This window comes from Musca autumnalis, unplaced genomic scaffold (assembly GCF_047663935.1).
Source record: "Musca autumnalis isolate F117 unplaced genomic scaffold, ASM4766393v1 scaffold_1, whole genome shotgun sequence".
NCBI classification, from domain to species: domain Eukaryota; kingdom Metazoa; phylum Arthropoda; class Insecta; order Diptera; family Muscidae; genus Musca; species Musca autumnalis.
Window position 1 is genome coordinate 185,618,169 of NW_027411644.1, and position 19,410 is coordinate 185,637,578.

At 37.4% G+C, this 19,410-nt stretch overlaps 1 protein-coding gene across 2 annotated transcripts in view; it reads left to right on the top strand.

The window, feature by feature from the left end:
* The first annotated feature begins 836 nt into the window (after window positions 1-836).
* Window positions 837-19,410, top strand: part of Gprk2 (G protein-coupled receptor kinase 2) — a 581,675-nt gene continuing 563,101 nt past the window's right edge. For both annotated transcript variants that reach the window (XM_073959204.1, XM_073959205.1), the window contains exon 1: window positions 837-1,893. The gene's annotated coding sequence lies outside the window, so the exon portion shown is untranslated. The remainder of the gene's footprint in view (window positions 1,894-19,410) is intronic.

Below are 19,410 nucleotides of genomic sequence, written 5' to 3' on the forward strand. Positions count from 1 at the left end.
GGCACAAATCCATCAAAAATACAGTGTTGTATTCGGTATTTGTGCAAAAAAATCCAACTCTACTCAAATAGTACCAAAAGTTGCAACTGTTTTTGCAACAGAGTATGTCGTGTTTTACACGTTTACGTTTGGTCGCATGAGATTTTATGGAGTTAATAAATCTAACGATATTTGAAAATCATAAAAGTATTTATTTTTTACATTTGACACTTTTTTAACAAAAAGTACGCTTGATACCATGATACAAAAATGTATCCCTGTGTGTAAAATATACCAATATGAGCAAAGAGGGGACGATATCTCATACGAAAAATTGTATAAGTGTAAAACACGACTTTATTAGTTATTTTGTATGTATACGTAAACAAACATCAGCTGACAGTTTATATCCTCGGATTTATTAAACCCAGTGGGTTAACCTTCAATAGTGTAACCGGGGTATAAGATTAAGTTTACATTTACGAAATCCACTCGATTCCAACTGTCAATTCCATAGCTCAAACGTCAAATGAAATCTCATCTGAAATCCATTGGATTTCATTTGACGTTTAACCTATGAATTTGACAGTTGAAATCGAGTGGATTTCGTAAATGTAAACCAAGCATAATTGACATTTGAAACCCAGTGGGTTCGTTAAATCCGGTTATATATAAACGCACTATAAACTTCTAGTAAAGCACGTCGTCAAAACCCTGCATAACCAAACACCTGTCAAAAATAACAAATATGGCAACAATGAATAGATTCCACAAGAGTGGAACAATTTTCTCTCTTTTTTAATTTCTTTCTCATTTGAGAGAGTGATTATTCGTTAAAATATGAGCGAGTACTGATTATTTTTAAGCAAATAACCACAAATGAAACATTAATTTCACATTTGTAAACATTTCTTCGGTTCGTAAAGTCGAAAACGCGAACGTTCGCCGTCAAAAAATAAAAAAATAATAATATAAAAACGCCAACCCTTGATAAAAAGAAGAAAAATACTCGCGCAGTTTGGGCTATCATTAAAAATCGTTGCAAAAGAGAATAAGAAAGAAAAATTATAAAATAAAAGGAAATTAATTACGTTTTCCTCTTTTGGTTTGGAATTGTAATGTTATACATGATATGGTGATGATGATTCTTGGTTGGATGGTACGAATGTGAATATAAATATAAATGAGCAAACAGTAGTAGCCAGTCAGTGAAGTGAAATACCAATAAAATCCACTTAGAAAACCAAAAAATTCTGTTTTAACCCTCAATCTCCAAAACCCATCACAAAAAGAGCTGGTTAAAAATTCTATGTGGAATTGTGTCTGTTTTTTGTTGCTGCTGTTTCGTGTGTGTGCAATTTTTATAACAGAGAAAAAGTGCCAATCACCTGTGTAAATTTTTGGTTGCGTATATTTATTGCTAGTGGTGGTGTTTATTGTTGTCGTCGTTGTTGCATTATTGTATGTTTGGTGCTGTGAGTGAGTGAGCCCAAAGCAAAGCAAACAAAACGAAACAACTAAAAACCGCGAGGCGAGGGAATATAAGAAAGAAGTGATAGATAGATGAAAACACAGTAAAATATAAATAATTAATAAAGCAACAAGAAATTCTGCAAATTACAACAAAACAAAAAAGAAGAGTGAAAAAAGAAAACACCTAAAAGTGCAAAAAGTGGCCAGAGAAAAAAATATAACAATAATAATACGACAAAGCAAAAAAGAAGAAGAAGAATCAGCAGTGTAGCAAAAAGCCGACGACAAGCAGACAAACAATCCAGAGTCAACAACAAGAAATGTAAATATTACAACACACAGCAGCAGAGTAAGAACTGAAGCATTCACGGCATTCTGTTCCTGTGTAATATTCACGCAACGAGTTAAATATCTGATGCAGTCAAAAGCTGACGAAAAAAAGTAAATACATTTTTTGACAAATAATTTATTATCTGGCAAATAACGAAATACGAGCTAAATTTTTTTTGTATACCTTACAAGTAATTTTCGTATGCATTCCAGACAAACCCTTCCGCTGAGTCTGAATAAAACGCACCCCATTTATTTTATGGCAGGTACACAACAAAGTACACTCAAAATGTACGAAAAGAATTATCAACCAATAGGCCAATAAGGATGCTAGTACCTACCCCTTGCATTCACTGTCACACCGGTTGGAATGTAAAAGTGTATTACTAGCTTCCCTTAAAAAGGCACAACTTGCATATCCTAGTGTTTGTTCTTTTTTAATCATTCAGCTCCATGATTCAAACTAGGTCTCTATAAAAACATAAGTATTTTTAAAATATTAACCACAATTCGAGGGTTGAAATAAAATATAAAAATAAATTTTAACGACTTATAGAATCGTTAAAACTAGTCATATTGGAAAATGTCGTTTATTCTTACCATGTTTTTTTTTTTCAAAATTCCTATTAGAATGTTCAAGTAAAACAAGTAAGAAAGAACTGATAAGTCAGCCGTGGCGACAGTCTAAATAAAAGAAGTAAACTCAATACTTTTGACGTCTAGAGGTGGGTGTTGATTTTTTGGGCTAATTTCTTAGGAAGTATGGATTTGCCCTCGAAACAAAATTGTACCATTGTAACTAGTGCCGCATACACAACATGTTGCCAAAAATGTAAAAACGATTCCAGACGAGTCCTCAAAATATACTCTTTCCAAACTTTGTGTGCGAGGTACCCGAAAGAGTTTGAGGAGCAAGTTGAGTTTAAGCATTAAGCTCCTATAAAACTATAATTTTTCCTATATAGCTGGCCTTCGGCCGGGTATTGGACAGGTGCAAATCTAGGGCACGGGAACAAAATATCTTTTAAAATGAAAAATTTTCTCTAAGTAGACGACATTTAACAAGGGAATTTTCGGAACTTCGGAGGCCCATATCTCGGGAAGTATGGACTGCCGCAATAAATGTTATATATATTTGTGATCAGGGCAACGAGACCTACCTGTGGAAAATTTGGTCCCGATCCAAGCTTAATGCTTCAACTCATCTTAACCTGTTATCTTATGTAGTACCCAGCTTACTTGTAGCTTTTGAGCCATTATCTCCGTAAGTATGGGCTTGTCCCCGAAAAAATTGCTGGACAGTTGCAAATCTCGGTAATGGAAACAAAATTTTCTTTTAAATTGTAAATTTTTCTAAGCAGTCGGCCTTGAAACAATATTATTTTCGGTATTTTAGAGGCCCATATCTCGGGAAGTAGGGTCTTGTGCAAGACAACATGTTACTTTCGGTTACTCCCTTCGAGAGCAGCTGTTGTTATTTGTATATTCGTTTTCCTGCTTAATCTGGCTCAGGGTCTATCTACAGTTCTAGGAATGTGGCTGTTTCCATGAGTTGTAAAAACAAAGCTATGGGAGTTGGTTGACTATGCTTGGCAAGGCAGTTGAAAAGGTGCAGTGTGTCGTGCGGTTCTGTACTGTATGCTGGGTAGATGTTTTGCACAGTGCCACCAATCCTTGCCACATATGAATTTAGACGAATGCACCATCCCGAACGTAGTTAAGCCAAAACTACTCTGGTTTGTCGTGGCAGCTAACGTTCCGCTGCTCTAGGTGGGGCATATACTTCGAGGCCCGCATTCACACCATATTTCGCTTGCTGATTTAGGGGTTCTCTCTTGTAACGTTGGACCTCTCTTTCTAGATCATGAAGATCACTCCTGACACCTCGGGTGAGGTATTTCCACTATATGGTGGTTGAGATGGCTCTGACGGGAACAACCGAGCAAGAACCGCACAGAAAGCAGATGGTCCACTAAAGACATGGGGAAACACCCTGTTGCACTTCTCAGGGAGGCATTCTGATCAGTTTGAATATTTTTCCAACGCGTTGCACTAATGTATATTCGCGGACCAAACTGGCGCATCATAGCTTATGACAGACTTACATATATATATCCCGTTATACCTATGTGGTCAACAAAGTTTCTTTATCTTCTGTATCCCAAGTGCTGCCGGCTAGGGCCTTGAGGATATTGTTCCATCTCAGCTTTTCGCAGATAGCTGTGGTATGCGCGGACGACGTAAACATGCCGTCGGATGTGATCCATAGAATCTTGGGGTAGTCGGTGGTCGGAATTCTGCCCCAATCGACCATGACATTCAGCTCAGTGCTCATTTCCACATTCCATGTGGTGAACAGAGTGGCCGTAGCTTTAGTGGCGAGTATTTCCTCGAGCAAAAAAGGTGGTAAGATCAATTCAATGGATATTCAGCCTTTCACAAATGTCATCAGGGAAGGTACCTGACGCCAGGATCGTACAATCATCCGTTACGATTTCGATGCCGTCTAGAGGGTAAGGAATACAGGAGAGGTAGTGGTTAAATAGTTCCGGAGATATTAACCCACCCACTATGGTTTCGGATCAATCAGGTACGAAAGAAGCCGCTGCCGTGGGATGGTTATGGTTATGTGAAACTCTCCGCTAATTCTGATAGGGGCATCCTCATTTACCGAGCAAAAGTTAGAGCTATCAATCTGCTCAGCCAGGCACTGTACACCTCTGTTCGTTTCCGAGCACCAAATGTCACTACTGATGATGAACATGACCTTCCAAAAGGGGACTAATGTTGGGCCTATAACCCGAAGTACAACTATTTATCGGCGGGATACATACGTTAAGCAACTCTACCTCGGCTGTTCCACGCCGGACGGAGGTAGCAGTCCATGTACAGGTCATTAGAGCCAGGTTCAATCGAGATTGGTCTGTATTTAACAGACTGGTGCAAAAGGAAAGTTATTCTCCCACCTCCACTTCTGGTGCGATTTGTCCTCCGTACGTTGTAACCATAACAACGCTGTAAGCATCTGTTGTTCTTGTTGGGGCAACGCAAATATGTTCGACTATGTATTATTTCAGTTATCAGGTGCTGCTTTCTCTGTATCCAGATTAAAAAATTCTGGACTGATAGCGTCCATAAAGAACAAGGAGACTGGTCAGTTGTGTAACTGGGCAGCTAAACAAATGCAGCGTGTCGTGTGGTCCCAAACACATAATTGTTGAGGTGACGGCCCCTGTGCGAAGATTCCTCCGAGTCAATCTGCTGAAAAGAACGAGCAGTCGTGGGATTGCTTGCACCGCCGCGACCATAATATTCTTCACTTCTACTATTTCCTCGATCTTACCTCCGAGTCCTTTGCAATTAAATTGCAAAGAGGATGCATAGAACAGCAGAGGAGTCTCGTATTCTGATGACGACGACTCACTTGGACCTGTGTTCACGCAGCATGCAACAACATAGTCCTTGTCTTAGTCCCTAACATGGACGGGCTCGGAGAAACCCCAGCGATACACCCACTCCTGACAGTTATTGCATCTCACCGAAGTTTGCGAAGTATGGTAGAAGCGTATATGACAAACCGAACAGCATTTGCTTTCTCAGAGGGGAATATCCGGACGATTCCAAATTTGTATAGCCTTAGCTGTAAGGCTAATGAGAGTATGTACACTTTTCTGGTCTATTGAAGATCTCAAGAAGTTTTCTCTGGTCTATAGAATGCCGTAACAGGGCTTTACTTGTCTTAGGTTTTCTGCTATCTATAGAAAAACATCAAATGTTCTTCTGTTGTCTACAAAAGACATCAAGAGGTAACCTCTTGTCCATAGAAGACCCCAAGAGTTCTTGTGCGGCCTTCTGTTGCCAGACCTCAAGAAATCTCCTCTTGTCTATAGAAGACCTCAAGAGTTTTTTTGTTACCTATAGATGATCCCAAACGTATTCTGGTTTCTAAAGAAGACTTCAATAGGTCTCCGCTTCCCATAGAAAACTTCAAAAAGTCTTCTTTGGTCTATTGAAGATCCCAAGATGTCTTTTTTTGTCTATTGAAGGCCTTAACAAGCCTTCCCTTGTCCGTAGAAGACCTCAAAATGTCTTATTTTGTCTATAGAAAACCTCAAGAGCTCTTCTTCCGTCTATAGAAGACATTTGCTATCTAAAGAAGACCTTGTGATGTGTTCTGTTGCCTATAAAAGATCTCAAGAGGCCTTCTGTCGCTTTAAAAGACTTCAAGAGGTATTCTATTGCCTACAATAAGTTTTCTGTTGTCTATAGAAGACCTTGTGAGATCTTCTTTTGCCTATAAAAGTAAGGGACATATTGCCTACAGAAGGCTTCAAGATGCCTTCTTTGGTATATAGCAACCCTTAAGAGGACTTGGAGAGGTCTTCTGTTACACATCGATATTGGTCATGGAGTTTCTTTCTTCCCGGCAAGAACAAATTATACGGAGCAAGTAAACATATACATTTTTTCTTCTGCGTCAATCCGGTGTTGAACCAAGCGCCGCAATCGGCTTGCATTGATGAAGTAAGCCCGGCGTCTGGTTTATGTTTTCGTACTCTTCTTGTAACTTATCGCCTAAAATTGCCTACTGACCATCGTTGTATAAGTTTTTAAACAAATTTCCAATTACATAAACTAGTTCCCCAGCTAAATTCATTACTAACCTCAAAAATTTTTGTGAACATTTGCTGTTAATGCACCTTTACCACCTTGTGTTTGTAGAATTGCATAGCTCTATTTTATTGTGTTTCTTTTTATTATTGTTCCCACAATGAAAATGGTAGGTGATACTCACCACTTGTTCATACCGGTTAAATATCTACAGAGTAGAGTAAAACAAATTGGAAGCAATAATAAATACAAACAAAGAATAACGTAAAGCAATAAACTTGTTCTTCGTTTATGCGTTGACGATAAACCAACGAACGTTTCACTAAGATATCTCAAATAACCGTTACTATGTTGATATTAAATTTCACATTAGGTCAAGGTTGGTCAAACGATTGGAGGTGTGTTAAAGGATACTTTGACAGGCAGTTATTTGATTGTAAAAATTGTTTGGAGTTCTGGTAATAATGCCGCTAGAGAACATTACTAACAAAGGTTTGGTTGACAGTTATTGGCCGTGTGTGTTAGAACTTTTCATTTTTTGCGCCATGAATTAATGGCATTATTTTAGAACTTTTCATTTGGAATTTGGTTTTAAACGCAAAAGCTCAGTTTTATGTTCAGTTTTTTGATCTTAAAATCTTCATCCGTAAACATTACATCGATTTTTATGGAAATATAATTGAAGAAAAATATTTTTAGGGACGATTCTGAATCATTTTGCAACAATACACCTAAAACGTTTTTATTTATCTCAACATAACATCCTTTTGACCTCCTCTCCGTAACAATTTGCTGCATGCATTTCCAAGACGGTAGTTCTAATCAACAATTTTTGTTTACACTTTTTCTGTTTACCCACTTAAAAGATAGTTTACATCTTTATGATTTAATGTTTTGTATCGCTCTTAGCGTTTTTTGTGAATAACAAAATGTCTTGGAATTTATTTCATTTCATTGAGAACTACAGAGTGAGTGAAAGTACACATAATAAAAGTATCCGCATTTTACCGCACACCACCACATGGGGGCGGCAGCGGCATTTTATCGCACTTGAACATATATCTTGGCTATTATGTTCGTCTAATCTCTTTCTATGTTTATTTTAATCTATATTTGTCAACGTCATCTTAAGTGCGCCACTCACCCACCCATTCGTCCACTTTACACAACAACAAAACAACATGTCAACTTTAGCGTTTAGCAGTCACGGTTTCAACTGATGACATAGACGCTTAAAATTCTATTATTACCAAAAAGTAATCAAGAAAGAAAAAAAAAACTTTTTATACAAATATTTATCCCGGTTAAAATGTATGTATATCTTATTTAAATGGCACAACAGTACAAGAATAGAATTTTATTTTTATATTAAATAATTTTTTAGAATTTCAGAATTTCCGGTACATTTGCTTAGACAGTTTGAGAGGGTTGGTAAGATTTTTTGGAAAAATAGTAAACATTTGCTTTCTCAGAGGGGAATACCCTGGACGATTCTAATTTGTATACCCTTAGCTACTGAATATCCCAAGATGTCTTCTCTTGTCTATTGAAGATCTCAAGAAATCTTCTCTGGTCTATAGAATACCGTAATATTGCTTTACTTGTCTTAAGAGGTCTTCTGCTATCTATAGAAAACATCAAATGTTCTTCTGTTATCTATAACAGACATCAAGAGGTATCCTCTTGTCCATAGAAGACCCCAAGAGTTCTTCTGCGGCCTTCTGTTACCTGTAGAAGTCCTCAAGAAATCTCCTCTTGTCTATAGAAGACCTCAAAAGGTTTCTGGTTTCTACTGAAGACTTCATGAGGTCTCCGCTTGTCCATAGAAAACTTCAAAACGTCTTCTCTGGTCTATTGAAGATCCCAATATGTCTTATTTTGTCTATTGAAGGTCTTAAGAAGTCTTCCCTTGTACACAAAAGACCTCTGCTATCTAAAGAAGACCTTGTGATATCTTCTGTTGCCTATAAAAGATCTCAAGAAGCCTTCTATCGCTTTAAAAGTCTTCAAGGGGTATTCTATTGGCTACCTAAAACATAAAAGAGATTTCCTTGCCTGTAAAAGGCCACAATAGGGTTTCTATTGCCTATAGAAGACCTTGTGAGATCTTCTTTTGCCTGTAAAGTCCTTAGAGGTCCCTTTTTGCCTATTAAAGGCCTCAAAAGGTCTTTTATTTTCTACAGAAGACTTCAATTTGTCTTCTTTCGTCTATAGCACCCCTTAAGAGGACTTCTATAGGTCTTCTGTTACCTGAGAAAGACCTTGTGATATCTTCTGTTGTCTATGGAAGGCCTCAAGAGGAATTTTGTGGCTATAGACGACTTTAAGAGCTATTCTATATTCTCTTATGTTGTCTTTAGGAGGCTTCCAGAAAAGAAGTCTATCCTGTTATCTATAAGAGATTTCAAGAGGTAATCTGAAGCTTTCTGTGGCTATCGTAGACTTCAAGAGGTATTCTATTGTCTAAATAAAACACAAAGGATATTTTCATTTCTGTAAAAGGCCAGAATAGCTTTTCTGTTGTCTATAGAAGACCTTGTCAGATCTTCTTTTGCCTATAAGAGACCTCAAAGATCCCTTGTTGTTTATTGAAGCCCTTAAAAGGTCTTCTTTTTTTACAGAAGACTTCAAGATGCCTTCTTTCGTCTATAGCACGCCTTAAGAGGACTTCTTTTGGTCTTCTGTTACCTGAAGAAGACCTTGTGATATCTTCTGTTGTCTATGAAAGACCTCAAGAGTCCTTCTGTGGCTTTAAAAGATTTTAAGAGATATTCTATTGCTTACCGAAAACGTCAAAAGATATTCTCTTCTGTTGTCTATTGAAGACCTCAAGAAGAAGTCTTTCCAGTTATCTACAAGAGATCTCAAGAAGTAATCTGGTGCCTATAGAAGACATCAGTATGCTTTCTGTGGTTCTCAAAACTTCTATTGCCTATAGAAAACCACAAAAAACATTCTCTTCCCTGTAGAAGGACATAATAGGTTTCCTCTTGTCTACAGAAGACCCCAAGAAGATGTTTGCTTTCTCTAGAAAAAAACCAAAGGGTCTTATGTAGTTTATAAAAGACGTCAATGGGTCTTCTTTTTTGTATAGAAGCCTTCAAGAGGCCTTCGGGGTTCAATAGAAGAACATAAGAAATCTGTTTCCTATAGAAGAGGTATTCTATTGCCTATAGAGGACCCCTGGTGGTCTTATGTTGTCCATTGAAGGAGTCAGGGGTCTTCGGTTGTCTTCAGAAGACCTTCATAGAAGACTTTCTTAATTAAAGAGCTTAAGAGGCATAATTTTGTTAGCTATTATAGAAGACTTCAAGAGGTCTTCCCTTGGAAGCAGGACATATCCACTATTTCCAGACACTATTTCCTCGATCATACCTCTGAGTCAATTGCCGGTCATCAGCAATGTTTCGGTGATCATCACAGCACAACAACAGCGCTACACACCGTCTCCACGCCGAGGTCTCAAACAGAACAAGACGTGGGATAGGACAATATTGGTGGCGCTTGACTTATCAACACCCTTTCTTGTCGATGTAGGAACCTTAGTAGAAGCATATATTTCCTGCTGGGTTGGCAGCGGCTGACCGAAACACTATGGTTTCGGGTCAATCCGGTACGAAAGAACCCGCCGCTGTGGATTTTTGGAGTTTTGTAAGGGAGGTGCCCGAAAATGTTGTCCGATATAGACAAATCTCTTAAAATCCAACTAAAACGACAGGTGGACATGACAACTACTGAAAAAACATACCAAATGAAATTCCAAAATTAAACTATGAATCATTTTCGCCCATTCCTTCAGTTACCTCCTCCGAAAGTTATCAACAATTTTGTAATTCAGTGCATTTTTATATTTGTGAAAGTTCTTCTCTGAGCATTTTCTAACACATATTCCTCAAGTATACGCATAAAATTCAAGAAGGTCAGTTTCTTAAAACCACTCATGTGCACTAACTACACACTCGAATCTCTTTATACCATCTGATTCTTTGCCATTCGTTGTTTTCCTTTTGCCTCTCGGATAATCTCATTTGTGGAAATGTTGTATTCAACACCACCACAAATCAATGCCTGGACTAACCTGACCACTTGACTTGACACTGAATGACAAATGTACGCATTAACATTCATTCTTTGCAGCTGCAACAACATCCAACCCAACACCTACTCGACAACGGAGGCGGCCAAGTGGTGCATCCTTAAGTGTCTCTTTCTCTGATGTTGTTCAAACGACAATGTACGACGACGAGTATGCATCTATTCCCAGCAAACCAATCGTACCGATATCGTAACGAAATCGGAACAAAATTCGGACGTTACGTCCGATATCTGATCCGAAATCGTAACGATATCTTAACGAAAGTTGTATGAAGTGGTTGACATAATTTCGGAACGAAATGTCGGAGCGAAATCGGATCGATTTCGATCAGAATTCGCTACGAAATCGGAAGAAAATCCTTGGGAAATTCGGAATTCGAATTTTTTCCTCCGAATTTTCGTACAGATTTCTGAACGATTTCGGAATAATATCGTATGAAAATCTGAGGTAACTTCCGAACTTTCGTAAAGATTTCTGAACGATTTTGGGATAATTTCGTATGATTATTGAAGGAAAAAATTTTTCTCTAATGCCTCTTTTTTATTGATAAATTTGCTTTGTTATGTTTTTTATTGGAAGATTATAATTTCAAAGATATGTAATGATTTTCACTGTTCTTATCATTTTGTAATTATAGTAGAACAATGCAAACTTTGTGTACGAATATGTTGAGTCTATCAGCACTAGCTTGCATTATTATATGTTGCATTTATATTTAAAATATTTAAAAAATGTATATGCGAATTTTATAACCAACAATTTTGTTTTTCGACAACAAACTAAAATGTTGCTTGTTAGATATATACAAAAGGTGGTTGTTGTGCGAAGGGAAATTTGTTTCCGACATATCGGAACGAAATCTGAACGAATTCCCCTACGAAAAATCGTATAGAAATCGATACGAAATCTGAACGATTTTGTTTCCGAAATTGTTCCGATATGTCGGACATCCGACATTTGGTTTGCTGGGTTATCACTCATTTGACGCTATCGCTAAGGCCAAATTATCTTTTAAGGAAATTTATGTGGTGTCAAGTGATACAATGTGAATGGTGTCCACACACAAATGCACTCACACACTTATATACTGGTGAAAGGATAAATGCTATAACTTCCCAGCAAACCAATCGTACCGACATCGTAACGAAATCGAAACAAAATTCGGACGATACGTCCGATGTCTGACCCGAAATCGAAACGATATCTTAACGAAAGTTGTATGAAGTGGTTGACATAATTTCGGAACGAAATGTCGGAGCGACATCGTATCGATTTCGATCCGATTTCGTAACGAAATCTGAAGATAATCCTTGGGAAATTCGGAAAGGAAATTTCTTTCCGACATTCGTTCCGAAATCGGTACAAAATCTGAACTATTTCCGCTCCGAAAAATCGTTTAGAAATCGGGACGAAATCTGAACGACGTTGCTTCCGAAATTGTTCAGACGTGTCGGACATCCGACATTTGGTTTGCTGGGTTGGGAAGATTTGGGAGAATTATTTTAAATTTCTTAAAGGAAAGAATTGCTGACCTCTCTCTAAATCATGAAGATCCCTCCTGACATGCCTGGGTGGGGTAGTCCTATCTACCATATGGTGATTAGGATGTTTCTCACGCTAACAGGCGTGTAAGTACTGTAACGATTGTATGCCATCATGCAGATTGTCCACTGAGGACATGAGGAGCAAAACTGTCGCAGTTCTCAGGGGGCCGCATAGCTTAGTGACCTGACGACCTTGTCGTAGATAGCTGGGGCGTTCGCGAACTACGCACCGTGGTTCAGAATCGTTTTTTCCTGGTCAAAATTCTGTAAATTTTATACAGATGAGATATTGGTAGTTGCAGAGAAATTCAAGGTCAAAGTTAAACTTTGGATTTTTTTTGGAATATTTTTCATCAAAATATGAGTATTTTTGTGTTTTACATATATTCAAGACTATAAAAATACAAAAAATAAAAAATTAAAAAAAATAAAAAAAAACTTTTTTCAAAAATTAAAAAAAAAAAATAAAAAAATTTATATTGTAGCGGCCCGTTTCACTATTTATTACAATATTTTATATCATGACTATAACTAAATACATATTATTATGAAGATAAATAATGTTACTTAACATCTTCTTTTCAACAACATTTATACATATGTATCTTAACGTCATTCTCATGTTAATGTTAACGTCCAATGTTTACATCCAATGTTAAACGATGTTTCGTTACAGAGTTTAGATAATTTCACTCGAAGGAGCAACTAAATAACTTTCTCATTTACTCAATAAATATGCTTCTTCTTCTGAACTTAACGAACAAGTTATTATAATTGTTATTGCATTGTTTTCGTCAATGTTCTCACAAATATTAAACTTAACGACAATATATCTGTTTGTTTTCTCTTTTGCTCAATTGTTCTCAAACACTCGATATTTATGCAAAGTAGCTATTACATTGTTACAGATTGCAGATCAATATAGACTCAATATTTGTTGTTACTTATCGTATTAATATATTAACGTACATTGAATAGTAGATAAGTTCTAAACGATGTTAAAGATTTTAATGATGTCCAGCTGGTCATAGAAATGATTTTTATTCTTTCTATTGTGATCGAGCTGCAGACCAATAAAGTGGTAAACTTGGAAACAATTTGTTTTATTTGGAAAAACCAATAAAATATAAAAAAATAATATTCTCTTAGACATTGGAAGCCTTAAGGCTACATTGCAATAGAGAAACTGAGGACGAATACTGCATTGCGACTTATTCATGTCCCAGTATAAATTAATAAAATTTATAAACAAAATCAAAGGGAAGTTTTCTCCTAAATTTGGATATTTCTCCCCTTACAACTGGCGCCCCAACGTGAATAATTCATTTGAAGCTGAGGAATATTTTTGCGTCTTACAACTGGAGTGAATTTTTGTTAAGAATTTGGTCATTTTCGCCATCAACATCGTTGTTGTGTAACAAAAGTGTTCGTTGTTTGGTTGTGTCATCAAAGCGTTGTTGTTCAACACAAGAAACTTCAACTAAACTGCTGATTCCTGCGCATAAAGTGTTGTTTGTTGCTTTAAGAAAATTAACGAGTGTTGAAAGGAAGTTATTTGGAGAAAATTAGAATTTTGTGGAAATTTATTGTGGTGGTTATTTGGTTCTTGGTAGAGAAACTAAGAAAAATTAAAATGCCGAGAACAACTATGAATTCCATTAGTGCCATGATTCCCCTCGCAGAGCAGGAAAATCGTTCTGACGAGTTTAGTTCCCCAATAAATTCCCCTAACCCCCAATCTACTCTTTCTACTGCACCGTCTGGTAGCAAGCAAAATGCGCCATCAAACCAATCTAATGCGAATTCTTGTCCGTCCAGCTCAGCTTCAAGTAATGCCCCTGTGAGTCTCAATATCTCCGATTTGAGTCAGCTGTCTTCTTTAATAGGAAGCATTAACGCTCGTCAGGAGATAAAAACAAGTTTCAGCTCATGTAGCTCGCGTTTTAATGGTGGTAAAAATACGTCAAAAGTAGAAGACTTTATAGCGACTATCCTAGTTTTCAAGGAAGCCGAAAATGTTTCGGATGAAAGGGCCCTTCGTAGCTTTCCACTTCTTTTAGAAGGTTATGCATCCTCTTGGTGGCAAGGTGTCCAGTATGAGGCCAAAACTTTCAGCGAAGCCATTGAACTACTTCGAAACGCGTTTTCTCCCCCAAAACCAGATTGGAGGATCTATGCGGAAATCTTCCAAGATAAACAGCGACCATATGAGTCGACTGACGCTTTTGTTTGCCGTAAAAGGAGTCTTTTCGCTCAATTAAAAGAAAGGCTACCTGAAAGCACAATTATAAACATGATCTTTTCGCAGATTTCGATACAAATTCGGGAAAAAATACCTCGAGAGAGCGTAAAAACTTTCCAAGAATTGCTTTATAAAGCACGGGACATAGAAATGTCCATAAATGAAAGTAAAATGGCCACTTCGTCCCATAAATTTGATGCAAAGGAAAAGTCCCAGTCACGTTGTTCGTACTGCAGAAAGAAAAACCATACAGCTGACGTTTGCTATAAACGCATCGAGATGGAAAAGCGGGGAAAATCCGAAGAAACCAAACTCAGCTGCTATGGATGTGGTGCTATTGGTTATTATCGTTCAAATTGTCCAACTTGTAACAACCGAAATGTCATGGAAAGCCCTAAACTTTTGGATTTTAATAGTGTACAAACGACAATAATAGGCCACAACGTACCTATAGTAGACGTTAATGTCAATGGTCTCAAAGGTGAAGCCTATTTAGATACCGCCGCTAGGACTAGTGTTGCCGGTTATCACCTTTTCAAAAAACTAGTGGAGATGAAGGAAGAATTTCAAAAAGTGTACGCCGAAATAACATTGGCTGATGGAGTGGTACGAAAAGAAATTGTTTGTTCCACTGTCGTCAAAATTATGATCGGAAAAAGGTTAAAACTTATCAGATTCATATGTTTCCCGAATGCCAGGAATAACAGAACTCTGCTTGGAATTGATTTTCTCGAACAGGCTGGTGTAGTAATGGATTTGGCTCAGAGGATCTGGTATTTTAAAGACTCGCCAAAAGAAGTATTTTCATTTAAAACTAAATCGTCTGATTTAAAGGACATACAAGTCAATCAGACTATAATTAGAAAGGAAAATCCAAGAATGGCATCAAACATAAACGATTTCATGAACTGGTTTGAATCAAATTATGAAGAAGAACCCCCCACATTAGGTGAAATTTACTCGAAACCTGAAGATTATTCCCCTGGTGGTTTGCTCAGAATGTTTTCAGACACTTTGCCCAACGATTTCCAGATGCCGAATCAGCCAGACTTGTTTCCCCCATTAAAGAAAGCTAGGAAGAATTCGACAGTCTGTAGCCCTATTGGTTTCGAACTAAACTCCATCGATTTCAAAATATGCGAGGAAGAAAAAACTAGTTTGAAATCAGATGAAAAACAAATCTTGTTGGATTTTCTGAATTCTAATAAAGACATTTTTGAAAATATCTGCACTCCAATTAAAGGCATTGTCCACAAAATCGAAACAGGAACACATGCCCCAATTTCCAATCCACCATACAGAATTTCACCTGCCATGAAGGAGAAATTAAAGGTAGAAATCAATAATATGTTGGAGAAAGGTATCATAGAAGAAGTTGAATCTCCATGGGCATTTCCTGTGGTGCTTATTCCCAAAAAGGACAACACCATTCGTTTCTGCGTCGATTACAGGAAACTAAACGCCATAACGACAACAGATACATATCCACTCCCACGTATGGAAGACCTTCTACATGCAGCAAAAACCACGCCATTCATGTCGACGTTGGATTTAAAATCAGGCTATTGGCAGATTAGCATGTCAGAAGAAGACAAACTCAAAACAGCTTTCACAACACCATTCGGAATTTTTGCTTTTAACAGAATGCCGTTCGGTCTTAAAAACGCTCCTGCTACATTTCAGCGAGTCATAGATAAATTTCGTTCCAGTCTACCAAACATATTAATTCTGGCCTATCTGGACGATATTATCATTTGCTCAGAAAGTTTCCAGTCTCATATTGAAGATCTTGCTCAAGTCTTTCAAAAATTAAAGAATATTGGCTTTCATTTAAACAGCGAAAAATGCTTTTTCTGTAAAGCCGAGGTGAAGTATTTGGGGCATATTCTCACAAAAGATGGAATTAAGATCGATCCTGACAAATCTGCAGCAATTTTAAAGCGGCCAATTCCCAAAAATGTTAAGCAGCTAATGTCATTCTTGCAAACTTGCTCCTGGTTTCGTAGATTCATCCCAGATTTCGCCAAAATATCAAAACCGTTATCCAATCTTACGAAGAAGAAAGCAGTATGGAAATGGTCAGAAGAAGAGAACAACTCCTTTGAGAAGTTAAAGGAAATGCTTACATCTCCACCAGTGTTGCAGCAAGTAAAAGAGAATCAGCCATTTTTTCTAAGAACCGACGCTAGCAATTACGCGATCGGGGCTGTACTACTCCAGGGGGAGAAGGAAAACGAGCATCCAATAGAATACGCTAGCCGACTCCTTTTAGCAGCAGAAAGGAACTACTCCACGACAGAACGTGAAGCACTAGCTGTAGTATGGGCAGTGCAGAAGTTTAGAGGATACATCGAAGGATCCGAAGTTACGGTCCTTACAGATCATCAACCACTTAAGTGGCTTTTTTCACTGAAATCACCCACTGGTAGATTAGCCAGATGGTCATTATTATTACAAAGCTACAATTTGAAGTTCAACTACACACCAGGCAAACAAAACGTCATAGCTGACACTTTATCACGACCACCGTGTGAGAATGAACTCTGCATTGAATCTTGTGCATGTTACTCAATAGACATAGATTTTCCCAGAGAAGGATTAGAAGATTTTCGAAAAGCTCAGTTGGAAGACGACAAGCTGAAAGATATAATAATGTCCTTTGAAAACGACGACGAAAATGTAACAAGGCATACTAATCGGGGTTACATAATGATAGATGGAGTTCTATACAGATATTGTTCTGAACAAGACTCAGAAAATGGTCAATTGGTATTACCGAAATCTCTGCATAACCAAATTTTGGAAAAGTATCACAAGGATCCACTATCAGGACATTATGGAATCGACAAAACCATAAATCGAATCATTCCACTATTTTACTGGTCAGGTATTCGTTCGGATATAGCAACTTATGTGAAAGCCTGCGAGGAATGTAAACGCTACAAACCAACGAATCTGAAACCGTGTGGATTACTACAAACTGTAAGCAGTAACAAACGCTTTGAAATTTTGGCAGTTGATCTTTTTGGGCCTCTACCAAAAACGGCTGAAGGACACCAATGGATACTGATAGTAGAAGATATTTGTAGTAGATGGGTGGAAGTATTCGCTCTGAAGGAAGCATCAGCAGAAAATTGTGCATTGACATTGCTGAACGAAGTTATACTGAGATATGGGGTTCCCCGCAGGATACACACAGACAATGGAACACAATTCATTTCGGCTTTGATGCAGAAACTAACGTACTGTCTTGGTATAAAACAGACTTTTACGCCTATTTATCATCCACAATCAAATCCAGTAGAAAGGAGAAACAGTGATCTCAAAACCCAAATAAGTATCTACGTGGGAAAGGATCACAGGAATTGGAATACGTTTTTACCCACAATCAGATTTGCTATGAACACTGCAAAATGTGATAGTACAGGTCAAACACCAGCTTATCTCACATTTGGAAGAGAGCTGAGAACGCCTACAGAAGTCCATTATGATTTTAAAGCTATTGTTTTGGCAGAAAACTTTGTTCCACAGATAACGCCTCATCTTCTAAAACTCGCCAATACATTGGAAATTGCAAATGAGTCGCAAATCAAGATGCAGGACAGGAACAAGGACTTCGTTGATAAGAAACGTAGATTGCAACCAGATTTTCAAATCGGTGATAAAGTTCTGATTGCTACACATATGTTAAGCAAAGCAAAAGATGGCATAACTTCCAAATTCGCGCCTCGTAGAGATGGACCGTACATTATAAAGGATAAGAAAGGATCTAATTGTTACGTCATAGCTACAACAACCGAACCTGATATTCCTATAGCAACAATACATGCATCAGCATTAACTCCATATGAAGGCGGGAAGGAAATACCAATATATCCTAAACGAAAAAGGGGTCGCCCATCTAAAAGCAACACAGAACAGCAACAACGCTTTCAACAACCAGACCGTCAAAAACAACAACATAGCCAGCAACAACGCTTTCAACAACCAGACCGTCAAAAACAACAACATAGCCAACATCATAACCAACAACAACGCTTTCAACAGCAAAATCCTCAACGACAACAACGTATGCAGCAACCAAATTGCCCACAACATGAAGATGGCCAACGTCAGCAGCAACAACAATACCTTCCACAAGGTCAGAAACAGTTTTTACACCAAGGCAGAAAACGCCAAGAACAACAAGAGGGTCCAGATAAACAACTAAATAGTCAACTTCAAGACGGAAGACGCCATAAACAGTCAGGCAGCCAACGCGGAAAAAATGAAGAGGGTCAAAACCAACCACAGCTAAACAATCATCAAGCTGGTCAATATATAAATCAACAATCCCAACCGCCAGCCTTGAGAAGATCTTTGCGTCTGAAGAATAAGAAGTGATGGTATCCTGTTTGCATCATCGGGACGATTAATGCAACAGAGGGGGAGGTTGTAGCGGCCCGTTTCACTATTTATTACAATATTTTATATCATGACTATAACTAAATACATATTATTATGAAGATAAATAATGTTACTTAACATCTTCTTTTCAACAACATTTATACATATGTATCTTAACGTCATTCTCATGTTAATGTTAACGTCCAATGTTTACATCCAATGTTAAACGATGTTTCGTTACAGAGTTTAGATAATTTCACTCGAAGGAGCAACTAAATAACTTTCTCATTTACTCAATAAATATGCTTCTTCTTCTGAACTTAACGAACAAGTTATTATAATTGTTATTGCATTGTTTTCGTCAATGTTCTCACAAATATTAAACTTAACGACAATATATCTGTTTGTTTTCTCTTTTGCTCAATTGTTCTCAAACACTCGATATTTATGCAAAGTAGCTATTACATTGTTACAGATTGCAGATCAATATAGACTCAATATTTGTTGTTACTTATCGTATTAATATATTAACGTACATTGAATAGTAGATAAGTTCTAAACGATGTTAAAGATTTTAATGATGTCCAGCTGGTCATAGAAATGATTTTTATTCTTTCTATTGTGATCGAGCTGCAGACCAATAAAGTGGTAAACTTGGAAACAATTTGTTTTATTTGGAAAAACCAATAAAATATAAAAAAATAATATTCTCTTAGACATTGGAAGCCTTAAGGCTACATTGCAATAGA